We start from the raw sequence: 13800 nt of genomic DNA on the forward strand, positions 1-13800 counted from the left end.
TTGGGAAGACAGTCTGGTGGCTTCTCGCGAAGTGAAACACACACATACCCTATGAGTCAGGAGCCTCCCTCCTGAGTCGTCACCTAAGGGAAATGAAAACATGTCCACACAAAGACCTGAACACGGGTATTTACAGCAGCTTTATGCCTAATAGCTAAACAGTGGAAACAGCCCAAATGTCCATCATCCGGTGAATGGAGAAACAAATCGTGACAAATTTACACAATGGAATACTGCTCGGTAATACAAAGGAATAAAGTCCTGACACACTCCACCACATGGGTGAGTCTCAGCGGCATGTGCTCTGTACAAGGAAGTCAGGCACGAGAACACCGCAAGCCGTACGCAGAATTCCAGAAAAGGCAAACGTCGAGCGACAGAAATAGGTCAGTGGCTGTCAGGGGGCAGGGGAGCGGATTGACGGTAAAGGGGCAGGAGGTGGGGGGGGGGCTGGTGGAAACGGCCTCAGTCTTTCTTGTGTTGGTTGTTACGTGGCCGCATGCATTTGTCAAAACTCGTCAGACTGTGCACTTAGGAGAGGGGGGTTTCATCGTACGCACACCGTATCTCTAGAAATACGACTTTAAAAACTCACTCTAGCCGCCAGCTGGGGGAGGGATTAGAGACACTGCGGGGCTGCGGGGCTGGACGGATGCTGTTGAGGTGGTTCCAGGACAGTATGGCCGTGGCGACCGGTGGGGGAAATCCTGTGGGGATGGGAGCTCTGGGGACTTCCTCCCCCTTCAGAAATAATAATTTAGGGGGAAAATCAATTAGCAATCAGCAACATTTAACGGTAATGAATGTTGTATATAGAAAACAGGACACGTCGTATGTCACATCAAAATGCCCCCAAGTGTCTTTAATGTGACTCTCTTGTTTCCCTCGAAGAGACGTTAAGTCACTTGTTGGTGTAAATCCCACCTGGGAATCTCTGTAAGTGCAAACTGAGGCAGGACCGCTGAGCAGAGACCCTCTGCCTCCTGCCTCTGCCCTTTTCCTGGGTGGGGGGCTCCCCTCAGAGCCCAGCTGCCCCAGAACTTGGGAAAGGGCCCACCCCGACCCTGCAGGAAGACCCTTCCCGCCCAGCCCTGAGGCCCAGGCCCAGGCCCATGCGGCAGCTAGCTGTCCGCACATCCGTGGCCGCACATTCTCCACATTTCAGGAGAAAATGAGACTCCGAGAATGTTCAGTGTTCGGACTTCCCTCCCCCGAAACGAGGTAACTCTCCACCCGCAGGATGTACATTTTTGTTTGCAAGCTGACTGGCGACGAGTTTCTAAAGATGAGCTAATTACGCTCACCAGCCAACTCCCCAATGAACGTCAGCGGAGAAGCCGGTCGGCTGCAGAGACTTGTTATACGCGGACGTATGTTCTTTCCAATATTTGCGTTTCATTCTACCTAATCTTCCACACAGCCGACATTTTCCTAGATAGTTTTGTGCACATGTCTCCACGATTTTTATCTCTTTTTGCAACACTGAGCATTTATTTTGCTTCTCGGTGATAAGTTGTTCCAGACAGTAGGTAGATTATCAGGAGGAAAGATGTTTTATTAGTTAATAATGTACTTACCAAATTATTTGGCTCATAACTGATTTGCATATTTTTATAGGCTACTGAGCCACTGAATCAAAGACAGGAGCACGTATTTGCTTCTGGAAAGTTTGAAATGACCCTCATATTTTACCAAGGATGAAAGTTTGACCATTTCAAATACTTCAAAACCCTATTTCCTCGTGAGCCTTCACATGGGGGAAGATTCAGTGACCTATAAAATGCACACATCAGTTATCACCTAAATAATTTGGGAAGGAAACTATTAGCCCCCCTGTTTATCACAGCTTGGATAGCTCCTTGGCTGCAACATCGCTCACTGTCCTTAAATCAGAATATCACCGTGCAAAAAAGAACTTCGCAATAAAACATCAAAGAAAATGTAATGAGAGTTTGGTGATGCAAAAAATTATCTCTATTTCTTATTCAGATGCCTTACCTGGAGGAGTGACTTAGGATGTGTCACATACTGCTGCTAACGGATGATAAAATTACAGCTTATCTCACGTCACTTTGCAGCCCTCTCCGCCATGGCGGCCTCCCAGGGGCTGTGGGCTCAGCTGTGTCCCCCAAATTCCTATGTCGAAGCCCCCCAGGACTCTGAATGTGATGGTGTTTGGAGACAGGACCTGTTAAAGAAGTGAACTCGTTGGGATAGGCCATAATCCCGCAGGGCTCCTGTCCTCACAAGAAGAGGAGGTGAGACAGATAGGGACGCCCATGTGACGGCGCGGGGAGAAAGGGGTGCCTCCACACCAAGGAGGGACGCCTCACCGGGACCAGCCCTGCCCACACCTGGCTTTAGACTTCTGGCTTCCAGAACCGTGAGCCGACAGTCCTGTGTGTAATCCAATCAGCCGGGAGCGTTTCCCGAGGCGGCCGGTGTGCACAGATGCACCACCCAGCACGGGCGCACCGCAGCCCCGGACCCTCCGGCTGACGGGGGAACCGGCCAGGCCTGGAAGTTCATCGGCCGGCGGCTGAGGTCTGAGGACCACCATCCCCCTGTCGGGCTGACGTGTCCCAACACCGAGCCACAGGATCCACTCGGGCAACCCCCAAAAGTGGCGCGAAGGGGCAGGCACAGCCGCGTCAGCTGGGCCGTGAACCGGGTCCCGATGCCCCAAAGGCACTCCAGTGATGGTGGCCTCAGCCTGCGGCCCGCAGAGGAAGCTGCCTTTCGCGGAGGGGCCCTGGCTATGCCTGGGAATCTGACGTTGCAGAATTTGACTTCTGTGTTCTCCCCTGTGGCCGCCACACGCCAGCATGCGCAGTCCAGAGCCACTCAGCAGGGGCCTCCCCTCTGCCTCGGTGCCCCCACCCCTGGGCCTGGGTGCCGTGTCTGCGCGCCTGGAGGCCCGGCTCTCACAGAAAGGACTCTCTTGGCTGCAGGCCCTGGCCCTTCATATCTTGTCAACTCTCCTCAAACGTTTAAGACACGGAGGGAAGGGGCGCCTGGGTGGCTCCATCGGTTGAGCGTCCGACTTCGGCTCAGGTCATGATCTCACGGTCCGAGTTCGAGCCCCGCATCAGGCTCTGTGCTGACAGCTTGGAGCCTGGAGCCTGCTTCGGATTCTGGGTTTCCCTCTCTCTCTGCCCCTCCCTTGCTTGTGCTCTCTCTATCTGTCTCTCAAAAATAAATAAACACTAAAAAGCTTCTAAGACATGTGAAAACTCACATTTACAGTTCTATAATTTCTCAGCCCGTGCTTGAAGTCAGGCGCCCTGACTCGGGGATCCTGTGCTGACGGGGAAGCTCTGGACACGTAGTTCCTTCTCCCAGAGTCATTCCTGGGCCACGTGCCCCGGCCGGGCTGTGGACCTGCCCCAGGCGGGAGACCGAACGCCGAGGGCAGCGAGGGCCTCACCGAGGCTGAGGGCGCACGGGGGGGGGGGGGGGGGGGGGGGGGGGGGGGGGGACGGGTGTGGCCGCTGGCCTCTCGCGGGCCCCGGGGAGCCGGGACCCAAGGGGCTGGTGCAGCGGGCAGGCCACAGGCCACGCCGCTGTGACATCTGCAGCGTCACGGGTCTCATCCAATCGCCAGGCTCCCCTGGCTCCCGTGAGCGTGCTCTGTCAGCACCACCCCCAAATCCTGACCAGGGCGTCCTGGGGTGAGTGGAGAGACACGGCCAGGGTCCCAGCGGGCACCCGGGGTTGTCTGCTCCCCCCACCGGGAGCGTGCCGGGATGGCGAGGGAGGGGTGAGGCGTGGGACCGGCAACAGAGGGGGGAAGGCCTGGTCTTCTTTTCCTGCCGTTGCCTCCCTTGTACTCAAACAGCCACAGGGGCCTTCGAGACGCCTCCCAAGGGGGCTGGGGAGACCGAAGGAGGGCAAAGCTTCCCCCTCGCACAAGAAACAAGAAAAGCAAGGGGTGCCTGGGTGGGTCAGTCGGTTAAGCGTCCGACTTCAGCCAGGTCGCGATCTTGCGGTCCGTGGGTTCGAGCCCCGCGTCGAGGTCTGGGCCGACGGCTCAGAGCCTGGAGCCTGCTTCCAATTCTGTGTCTCCCTCTCTCTCTGCCCCTCCCCTGTTCATGCTCTGTCTCTCTCTGTCCCAAAAATAAATAAACGTTAAAAAAAATTAAAAAAAAAAAAAAAGCAAAGCAAAATCCACTCGTGGCTTTACGACGAGTCCTCTGCCACCGTCCAGCTTACAGAGAACTCGGGCCCTGACCCGGCCGGAGCACAGGTGCTGGCAGCCTCCGTCCATGGGCAGGACCATCTGCACCAGCCCAGCGCCGAGCCTCGGACGGTGGCCGGGGCACGGGGGAACCGGCGATGTCACAGGATGTGCTCATGCGGGAACTCTGGTCACTCAGACGCCAGACACCCAGAGAGCAGAGACCCCAGCCAGCCCTGAGTGCTCCTGGAAGCTTCCGGAAGCTTCTCCAGGCCCTGGTCTGTTGAGAGGCCCTCCAGGGGTTCCCGCACGCCTGTGGACACCTCAGTGGAGCACTTCACGGCCTTGCAGTAGCTGCAATTTGCATCTCCGGCTGGCCCATGAGGTTGAGCTCACCGTGGCCGACGTGCTCGCTTGTTGGCTGGCTGGAGGGAGGGAGGGACGGACGGACAGACAGATGCATACAAATAAAGCCTTAAAAAGCATATGGGTTCTGAAGTCACCGTTTAACTCCCTCCTCACATCCAGCTGCCTTTCCTCCGGGAGACACACACTTTGGAGGCGTAGGGGAGGGGGGTTAATCTTCTGACCTACCCTCTGTGAGGCCTAAAATCCACCTTGCCGGGCTGCATCCCCGTCCTCAGGAACATGCAGGCCCGTGGGGTAGAGGGGATGGCGACGGAAGTAATCCCGCTGGAAAGCACTGAATCACACACACACCCCGCTTGGGAAACCAGGGGACACGAGTAAACTCCCAGCACAAAGTGGCAAGGAGAAGGTTCCCCAGAGCCGGACCCCTGGCCCCGAGGAGCACAGACGTGGTGGGGCCTTGCAGAGGCACGTCGGCTTTGGGACAAAGGGACCGGGAAGGAGTGGGGGGCTGCACAGGGAGGAGGGGTGCTCGGCAGTCAGCGGTCGCTAACCCCAGTGCCAGCTCGACGCCCCGCTGAGACGTCAAAGTACCCGCTCCCTTCTCTGTGATACGGGGTTTCCCTTGGCTCTTAGCACGGGTCTCCACCCGTCTGATGACATCTTCGTTTTGTCCTTTTGTCCTCGGAACAGACCTCAGGCTCCTGGAGGGCAGGGACTCCGCCACCAGGTCCCCAGCTGCAGGGCCTGGCTGTGGTCCCTAAGTGTTTGCTGAGTCCACGAGCGTGTAAATCGGCCCAAACACCAGCAAACAAAGGCGGGTTACGGTCACCAGCGGAAGTGGGGAGCACTTACGCCGCCTCCCTCTGAAAATAAAAGCAACATCACACCTCGATTAAACTCTACACGCACCGCAAAGACACACGGAATTAGATGGAGAAAACATAAAGCTTATTTTAGTAAGTCTGAATGAGGGTTTCTTGGCGAGATACGCACGCCAAGAAGTTCAGGCGAAAAGATGGCCACATCTGATGCTGGAACCGGGAACAACCCAAAGTCTTCCGGGTGGACAAACGTCCCGTCAACAAAGTACCAACGTCAAAGAGCCCGTCTCTGACCCGGCAACGCGTCTAGAGGAATCTAGTCGCGGCCCAGTACGTGCTGCCCGGCCCAGGCTCCGCGGGGCGGGGAAGCGAGCGAGCGCAGGGGTCGGTCCCCGAGCCCCAGCGCCACCAGCTGGCGCAGTGAGCGGGGAGCCCCCGCAGAGCTGGAGGCTGGAGACCCCCACGTCCACGGGCGTGCGCGCACAACACGCCCACGCTCCCATGCACGTGCACGCACGCTCCCACACGCGCTCGCGCACGCTCCCAGGCCCGGTGCACGCGCACGCGCTCTCCCAGACTGGAGGCGGCCCACTGTGGCGGCCCCGCGTCTTGGGGCACCCCAGGCAGCCGAGGGAAGGGAGGCAGGGGGGCCCGGCACAGCAGCCTGGGTGCGGGGGACGTCGTGTCGGGCACGGTGTCTTTTCTGACCCCAGATAGATGAGCTTCTTCGATCCCAAACACACTCGTGCGTGGGAAGGCAGTGGAGGACGACGCAGTTTGCACACTCACTCCCCGCAGGGACCTGGGTGTCGCCCGGCTGCGCACAAGGCCAGGGCTGCCTGTGTCCCTGGGGAAGAAAATGCGACTTTCGGACAGAGCTGCAGAGGGAGAAGCCTCCCGCCCCTGCGCCTCCTGCGTCCCCTCCCGAGCGCAGTTCTCTTCCAGGCATGGAACAGCCCCGGCCAGTTCACCCGTGTAAGGTGCCCCAGTTCTTCTGTGCAGCCGCGATACACCAAGCCCCTTCCGCAGTGTCCTTACTCCTCTTACGCTGTGTCTGCGGCCCTCCGGACGCGCGTTTGACCCCGTGACTCCACTTTAAAAGCTCGTCCTGACAGCTTTGCTGGTTGGATGAACAATCTTTACCCTGAACGGTAGGGCTCTTACTTACCTGCCCCTGGCTCCACCCCAGCCTCGCCTCATGCCTTCTGTCTGGGCGGGTTCACTCGCAGCTCTGTGGGTTCTTGAGCACATGTTTTCCTTATGACCTCAGGGCCTTTGCACCAACTGCCCCCTCTGCCTGGAACCACATATCCTTCCCCATAACGTGCGGCTTGCCTCCAGGAAGATTTCCCAACCCCACGCTAGGCCATGTTATCCTGGTTTATGCTTTCAAAATACCCCGTCCTTCTCTTTTATGGAAAGTTGCTGTACTTGTCATTAATTGATGACATTGATTTCTTACCAGTCCTAAAGGGTCTGTGTCTCAGCCGTAATGCCAGCTCTGGTAGGACCAGGGCTCCTCACATGGTCTGGGTACTACCCACTGGCTGACTGGCAACTCACCAATCACATGTTGAGTGAGTGAGTGTATGAACGAACAAGGGAGCCGCCTCTGGAATTAGGAGGTGCTTATAAGTGACTTGACGGCCATACAGCAGGGCAGTTCTGTCCCCCACGACCCCCGGGGACCCTTGTACTGGGGCGGGGGGAAGGCTGCAGACACCCTCAGCCACCTTGATCGGGTGTTCATCCAGCCTCTAACGACCGAGGGAAGCAGGAGGGAACGCCTCCCTCCTAGGGCTTTACCAGGGAAGGAAACACCCCAAACCGTGAGCAGGGGAGGCTCTGTGCAGTCGCCCTCCCCAGGACAGGTGAGCACTGGGCCTCCAAGTCTTCTGAACAGATCCCAGAGCAGGGGGTTTCCGCTTGGGATTTTGGGCTATCCCTCCACTATCACATGTCCAATTTCGGTCCAACTTTCTCTATCCTATTAACTCAACCCTAACTCCCCAGAAAACCAAAGCAGCTTAGAACAGGTGGTTGTGTTCCCTCTGCGACCCTCCAGGCGCCTCCGGGTGTGGACATACCGCGGACAGCAGTCCGAAGTCCCGCAAGAGTGCCACACGGGCCTCGGCCCGTGGTGTGCGCCCGGGGCCCTTCTGGTTAAAGTTTTAGGTAGCTGTAGGGACACGAGTAGGAAGGTGAGTCGTTCCGCAACAGAAATGAAAGTGAAAAAAACCGAGTCGAGGCTTCGCTGATGCTCCTCCGGGAACTTCATGTAGCAGTTACGATAAAAACACTCAGCGTCTTCAAGGCTCTTTGAAACTTTAGCAAATTCAGCCCCGCCATCGTGATGTGGGGCAGGGGAACGGCACGCTCTCGTCACCGGTGACACAAGCTCACGGCGACAGTGAGGGAAGGCGGTTACCCCGCCCCGCCCGCCCCACAGCCGCACACTCGCCCTGGGCGGAGCCGGAACCCCCGTCGTGGGTGTGGTCCTGCCCGGTCCCAGGCGAGCACCACCCGGCCGGACCCGTGGCCCGATTGCTGCGAAGACGTCCCCCTCCCTTCTGAACCGTGTGCGTCCCTCCACGCCCGTCTCCTGTCCTGGACACACGAGCCCATAAAAGCGCTCCCCACGCCCCGCTGCGCACAGGCCTCTCCCAGGGGACCCTCGGCGACAATGGGTCTGTACAGCTTCTCAGATCAGCCGCGGAAGTCGTCTTTGGAACCGGCAAACGGCACTCTGTGCTCGAGAGCGCTCCTTCCCGCTGCACGCGCCGGGTGGCTGGCCTTCGCCCTCGCCTCGGGCTGCCCCGCATCTGTCCTCCGCCCTCGGCCACGCACCCCTGCGTCCTCCCAGCTGGGGCTCCCGGGGAGCAGGCTCTCGGGATTGGCTCCGGGGCTGCCGGAAATGAAGTCTTTAATTCAGTAGATGGCACTCTTACCTCTGAATCCACAGAGCACCGCGCTTCTCCCACACGCACACACACCTGACAAAGAGAAGGTAAGCCGGTTGCGTTTCGAGCTCACACGGCAAGTGTGCCCTTCCGTGGAGACCAGGCTCTCCTGGAGAGCTCCCCGGAGGAGGCGGCCGCTGCGTCCTGGGGCCAAGCCGACTCCTGGAAAACGTACACAAGCGCTAAAAGAAGCGGAAGTAGGTTTGGCTGCAGAACCGTTCTTTCAGCAACAGACTTTCCAGAATGTTCTTTCAAGTTGCTTGGTCGTACAGCACCAGCTTCTTGCTTCTATCCGTAAATGTCTTATTATGTAACAACCCCTGTTTAGCATAGACGGCTCCTCAAGCTTGAAAACATGCTAAGCAATTGTTCAATTATATATTCCCAGGTAAATGCTATCTGTCCCGTGTAACACTAATTGTTTTGTCTGGTGACTTGAAGGAAAATAATTATGATAAAAATAATGAATGTTATAAGATATAAACTACACAGCTAATTTTCCCAACAGCTTTGGAATCTCTGCTCCTCTCTTTTATTTTTCCTTAGAAACGACGTTCGTTCTTCTGATTTTATTCTTCTCTTATTCTCCTGAAACTGGGAGAACGCGGCAAATTAAAACTTCAAGAAGGCCTTCCTGCGAGGGGACGAAGCAGAAATAGAAGTCACCCCGATCCCGTTAGGTGGAAATATTCACTGACCACGCTGGTGGGTCCCCTTTTGTGGTTCTAGTGAGGATCCCACTGCACAGAAGGGAGAGAAATCTGACTGAGTCAAAGAAGGATTTGTGGGAGGAGATTTGTGTGTCCTTTGACATCTGGAACAGGGCCAAACTGCAGCCGGGGCCGGGGGTGGGGGGTGGGGGCTCAGTGTCTCCTCCACCCCCGACCTCGCTGCAGCTAAGGGTGTGTCACAATCTCTCATGCAAAGTCGCCATTCGTGACTTCCAGGACACCTGGGAGACAATGGGTGTCGCCCATAGCTCCTGAGTCCGCGGCTGATTCCCGACATCAAGCTCCCAGGAAGGCTCTCCGTGGTCTGGCCGGGGTCACATGACATCTCAGGACCAGGCAGCTGTGCCGGGACTCAGGGGTGCACGGTCCCCACGGGTGGCGCCCGAGGTGCCCAGGTGGACGGGGGCGGGTCAAGGTCAGGTGCCGGAGGAGGCAGGCCCGTGTGTCTGCGTGCGCTAGCACAGGTGCGCACGTGTGGGGGCTGAGGAGGAGTCTTTAAAAAAGAGGAATAAAGGCAGAAAAAGGAAGCGTTTCTACTACACAGGATGTTGTAATTATGTAAGCAAATGATGTCTCCACGAACGTGACATCGTAAGGCCGCTTTTCAGTCTCTGTGGCGTCTCAAACTGTGGTTTGATACTTTAATTCCTAGATTTATCGCAATTCATGCATGGATTATTTCCACTCCCCTCCCGCCCCGCCAAATTTTGAATAAGTTGTTGAGATTGGCAAGTGTTCATGCTCAGAATTCACCGATTACAGAATTTTAGCTCACGATGGGTGAAGGAGTTGCCTCCATGGCCAACCTGGGCCTGTGCTCTCCTCAAAGAGTTCGGAGCAGACACGGCTATTTACAAAAGAGGAGTCCCCGTCGGCGGCTAAGAAAACAAAGGCTGTAATGATCGGCGCTTCCCTGCGGAGCTGGTCGGCACATTTCCGGGTGACCCTGGGGAGGCAGCGTATCTCCGATCTCCGTTGCCCAACGGTCTCTGGGGTGCGGGCATGAGTCCTAGGCGGTCAGGATGTGCCCAGACCCATCTCCCGGGCACGGCTTCCCTCCCCTCCAACACCAGCCAGTTGGCTCACAGCCTCTTTAGTGGCAGAGGTTGTGAAATCCTTTCTTCATAAATTGGCTTACATCAACCGATTAAAAGACGAGATCAGTCTTTTGAGTTTGCCCCGCGGCTTGATGAGAGCGATTTCTGCTTACCACCTTCCTCTATTGTGTTTGGGAGATTCTCAGACTTCTGGAAATATCTCTTAGAAAGTCAGTGTTTGTAGATTTCCTGTGTCATATGGTTGATAATCTACCGAGGTCGCAGTCAGATGCACCGTGTTCCTTTCTCCTGTCGACAAGCCGTTTACAAAAACCCTGTTGGGCTCGTGGGTGTGCCCCATATCCTAATTTGATAGGAGTGCTCCCTCCCTTCACTTGGGCCTCTTAGCACATCACACAATGTTCTGCACATTTTATAAGCGTTTAATTACATCTGGGGAAAAGCTGATTGATGGAAAGAGTAAAAGGTGAGTAAAGAACGTGGGAGGTTTGGAAATTGGCACCGAGAACAAATTGAAGTCTAATTAATAAACAGGAAGAACTGGAAACCATGTCTGGTGTGGAAGCCGTCATCGGAGATGGATGGAGGGAGCGGACGTTACTAGAATGGAAGTTGGGAAAGGCGTGGCTTGCTCAGAAGTGCCTGGCCAAGGAAGAGAGTGCGTGGTAGACCCTCGATCCCGGGCAGAACGTGTCTTTCGAAGACAGACACAGGAAGCGTGTAGAAGTCGAACGCGTTGAAATCTTCCTGTGCAGCCCCGCCCCCCCCACCCTGCGAAGCTGCTGACTAAAACGCTTAGGTAAGCCTCCGGAGCACAATGAGCTCACGAGAGGAAATGAGCGTATTGCCAGCAGCAAGTCACGGGGACCCGATTAAGCGCATTACGGCCTTGGCGTCACCCCCACCCACGTGGCAGACCAGCGAGCAGACCTTCCCCACGGGCTGGGGACGGACACTGACGCCGTGCTTCGCTCGAGCGCCGGTTCCCTTCCAATCACCATCTAATTAGGGAGGCCGGAGTTTCCTTTTCTCACCCAAGCGAGCGACCCCTTCCGGGCCTCCGCTGTCCCCTTCGGGCCACACGCGCATCCGTTTTCCCCTGGCAGGCCCATGTGAGCAGCCCCGCGGAGACGCGGTCGGCTCTCCGAGGTAGGCGCCCTCCCCTCCTGCTCTGCACCTGCCGGGGGCGCTCGCGGGAGCCTCGGGGCGGCGCTGATGTCCGCGCACTGGGTCAAATGTCGACCAGGAAGGACACTTCCAAAAGCCGAGTCGTCGCGTAACACGCTCCCAGATGAGCCGTTCGTATTTCATTGTGGCAAGCGACGGGAGAAAGTCCCTTGCAAGAGACGTGATCCGTAAAAACCAGAGGGATCGCTTTCTCTCCATAGACACATTCACGACTGCTCTTGCAAAATAGCGGCGAGTGGAAGACGCCAAGTGCTGCCACAGGGAACGTCGCGGGGACCTGCGGGCCGCGACACATTAGCCCCGCTTTCCTCAGCCTCACCCATTACAGCCGGAGAGGCATTTCGATGCTTCCGCTGTAATTGTCTCAGCAAGTCTCGTGTTTCAAGTGCAAAACCACGTGCAGTTGTTAGCCTCCTGTGCGATCCCGGGATAACTCCCATCTTAGTCCTCTTTGCTCCTACTTACCGGCCATCTCCAAACACGAAATCCGTATGAACTCATTAATCCTTTCAGGATTTCCATTTAATTTGAAATGAGTCACCAGAAAAAATGTCAACACGATGCAACACGATGCTGAGCCTTCCAGATTATTAGGCTCTCCTCCCAAAACAAACAGAAAACTCATTCTGCCAGGGACAGAGTTTCAGGATTGTTGCACAAGACTTGCAAACAGGAGTTTGAAGACAACCTTCAAGGTACACAGCCCCACACAGACTTACCGTGTCTTGCTTGCAAAATATCCGAGCTCGGGTTGGTTGGGGTATCTCCAGCGTGCCGGCCACAACCAGAGCTTTAGACGGGCGCTAGTTACGCACTGCTGGGTAACACACGATCACACATTTAGGAGGCGAAAACAGCACTGATTTATCATCTGGCCGTTTCTGGAGGCCTGAAGTCCAGATGCCACGTGGCTCGACCCCCACTCAGGTTCTCAGCGGGCTTGAGTCTCGGTGTCTCTTCCCAGGCTGCCGTTCTCAGCCGGCGCCTGGGTCTTCGTTCAACCTCGTTTCACTGGGAAGATTCGTTTCCTTGCAGTTGTAACTGGGGATCATCTGGGGCCACACTGAGGTCCTGGGAGCCCCCTCGTGTCCCCTCTGCGTGGCACCTGCAGGTGGTCCATAGCACGGATGCTCACTTTCCTCCAGGCTGTTTGGGGCACGTCTCTTACTTAGACTTCCTTTTCTGTCATTGCCCGGAGAAAACTCTGCTTTCAGACAGCTCACCTGATCAGGTCAGACCCACCAGGATGTTGTCCCTTTGCCTTACAATGTAGTATCATCGTGAGACCATTCTGTCACATCCACAGGTTCCACACGTACTCAAAACGGAGGGGCAGGGGTCTCAGGGGGCGTTGAGAATCTTGCCCACCAGGGGACACACGTATCCTGAGATCGAGGCGGAAATCCCTGATGTGCTCAGGTGCCCAGTGCCAGCTGCCCCTTCTGGGGCGAACATGATACTGTCTTGTTGAAGCATTCACCACCGCCCAGGAAGGACCAAAGCCTACATGCCCTCAAAGCTGGATGCCCTCAGGCTTTGGGCTCTACAAGGCTGGGGTTGGACTTCTGGGAACCCACTGAAAGTCTTCATTTCTTCATTTCTTCATCCCACTGTGCAGGGACCGTGTGGTCCCTAGAAATTTGCCCCCAAAGGGCAGAAATGCCCGGAAGGCCACTGAGGAGGCACAGGAAAGACAGGGACGGGGTGGCTGTCCTAGTGGTGAGCAGGTGGGGAGGGACGGAAAGGAGAAAGGAATCTTCCTACAAGTGGGCAGAGAGGGTCCTCCCGCCATACTGTTTTGGGGACGTGTGCACCGAGAAGGAGTCTAGACCCAGCGGGTTTAGTGAGTGACAGAAACATTCGTGGTGCCGACGTCCGCCTCTCTGCGTGCGCTGTGCCCCCTTCGTGATTGTGACGAGGGCCCCCTACCTGCCTCCAGTCCTGTTCTTACACACACACACACACACACACACACACACCCCTAATTCCCACACAGGGGACTTCACCTGAAAAACAGTTTTGCTAAATCCAACCACCAACAGGAAGGAAGTTGGACTTTGTGAGGACAAAGGGACAGAACAGAGAGGTTACTGGCTTGCAACACATGCAGGGTCACCGTGGCCTTTGAGCCACACTGGTTCCCAGGGCGAGCCCCTCCTACAAAGGGGGTGAGGTTTTGGCCTTTGGGAGCTGCTCCTAGTCGGCGGTCCAGGGCATTTAGGGTGAGCCACAGCTGTCTCCAGAAACTCCTCAAAAATTTTTTGTTTATGACGGGACAGCAAGTGATTTCCAAGCAAGTACAGAAAAGGAAAGAATCTAGGATGGGTGAGCATTCTGGTTCACGACTGCATCCCCAGTACCCAGAAACAGGATATTCTATGTTCTATAAACAGGATATTCAGTGACACTGAGCAGCACTGAACACTCCCTGGATCCCCAAGGGGGGAAAACTATACATCTGGGGTTACTCCAAAAGCCATCATTACTTGCCAT

The 13800-nt window shown here is 56.2% G+C and overlaps 1 long non-coding RNA gene across 1 annotated transcript; it reads left to right on the top strand.

The window, feature by feature from the left end:
- The first annotated feature begins 7878 nt into the window (after positions 1-7878).
- LOC121040773 (uncharacterized) lies at positions 7879-10245 on the top strand. The gene is made up of 2 exons (XR_005795430.1): positions 7879-8377; positions 8877-10245. It is a non-coding gene; the product is annotated as an uncharacterized LOC121040773 (long non-coding RNA).
- Positions 10246-13800: the final 3555 nt, after the last annotated feature.

This window comes from Herpailurus yagouaroundi, unplaced genomic scaffold (assembly GCF_014898765.1).
Source record: "Herpailurus yagouaroundi ecotype Mexico unplaced genomic scaffold, PumYag 29, whole genome shotgun sequence".
NCBI classification, from domain to species: Eukaryota; Metazoa; Chordata; class Mammalia; order Carnivora; family Felidae; genus Herpailurus; species Herpailurus yagouaroundi.